This window comes from Elephantulus edwardii, unplaced genomic scaffold (genome assembly GCF_000299155.1).
Source record: "Elephantulus edwardii isolate Elephantulus edwardi_28Jun2011 unplaced genomic scaffold, EleEdw1.0 scaffold00003, whole genome shotgun sequence".
NCBI lineage: Eukaryota > Metazoa > Chordata > Mammalia > Macroscelidea > Macroscelididae > Elephantulus > Elephantulus edwardii.
Genome location: NW_006399753.1, coordinates 20,098,266 through 20,099,835, shown reverse-complemented (window position 1 = coordinate 20,099,835; position 1,570 = coordinate 20,098,266).

Sequence of the window (1,570 nt, the reverse complement as noted above, 5' to 3'; positions counted from 1 at the left end):
AAAAAAAAAGAACATTCCGGAACCCTAGATTGTGCTCATGTGTAACCTATACATATACAACTGTCTGAACAGAACCAGGGAACACTGCAACGCTTAGAATCAGGAAATACATGTGCCAGGGTTATATTATTTCTCCACTTGCTATGCATCAGAGAGCTGGACAATTACTAGGGATGACAGAAGGAGAATTGATGCCTTTGAGTTGCGGTGCTAGAGAAGAGTGTGGAACATACTATGGGCTGCAAAAAGAACAAACAGGTCTGTCCTGGAGAGGGTGAAAACAAGTTGCTCTTTGGAGGCAAGGATTTTGAAACTCTGACTCACATATTTTGGGCATGTGGCCAGGAGAGCCCAGTCCTTGGAGAAGGGCATCATGCTTGGAAGTGAGGAAGACAGCACAAGAGAGGAAGACCCTGGATGAGAAGGATTGACTCAGTATCTATTCGTATTCCTTAATCTTCTGGCCTCGTGGACTTTTTTCTCTTAATGACTTGTCATCATTCTAATCATACACATTTGTCTTAAATTTGACATTTCTTTTGCAATGTATTTTCTCCACCTCTAGGATACCTATTACAACGGGAAAGTTTGCTGTTAGGGACCTCTCCAGAGTACTGAAGAGCAGTGGTGTGATTCTGGAGTCTAAGGTGCCTGATACAGGCCATGGTCTTTGCAATCACTTGCTATCCATCAGAGAGCTGGACAATGACTAGGGAGGCTAGAAGGAGAATTGATGCCTTTGAGCTGTGGTGCCGAAGGAGAGTATTGAATGTACCATGGACTGCCAAGAAAACAAACAGATTCATCCTAGAGAGGGTTAAATCAGGCTGCTCCTTGGAGGCAAGGATTCTGAAGCTTCGTCTGACATATTTTGGACACGTTGCAACGAGGGACCAGTCCTTGGAAAAGGATGTCATGGTTGGGAGGGTGGAGGGATGGAGCAGGAGGGGAAGACCCTCTATGAGGTGGACTGATTCAGTGACTAGGGTAATGGAAATAGGTGTGTCGGAGACAGTGAGATTGGCACAGGACAGAGCAGGGTTTAGGGCTGTTGTGCATAGGGTCACTATGAGTCACAGGTGACTCGACGGCACATAACTACAACAACAACAACTAGGATACCTTGGCATGAGGTGGTTAAAACACTTGGCTGCTAACCAAAGTATCTACAGTTGTACATTTTCCTAAGCATGATTGTTTCAAAACCCTGAATAGCACTCAGGTACAACCTGTACACAGATCAAGAACCTGAATGGAATAAGGGGTTATTGCAAATAAAACAAAGAAACATGACTGTGAGGGTGGTAGTCTTCTATCATACTCAGCAAATCTCTGTATTAAGCAAATAATCCCAGACCCTGGACTAAATGAAGAAAACAGCCTCAGGATTGGGGGAAGAATCCTTGACAACCTGAGATATGCAGAAGACACAATCTTGTTGGTGATAGTGAAGATGAACCCCTTACTGGTGAACCTCAATGTCTACAGCCTTCAGTGTGGACGTACCTTTCTGCTCCTTCTCAAATCTGTTGTTGTTGTTATGTGCCGTCGAGTCGTTTGCAACTCATAG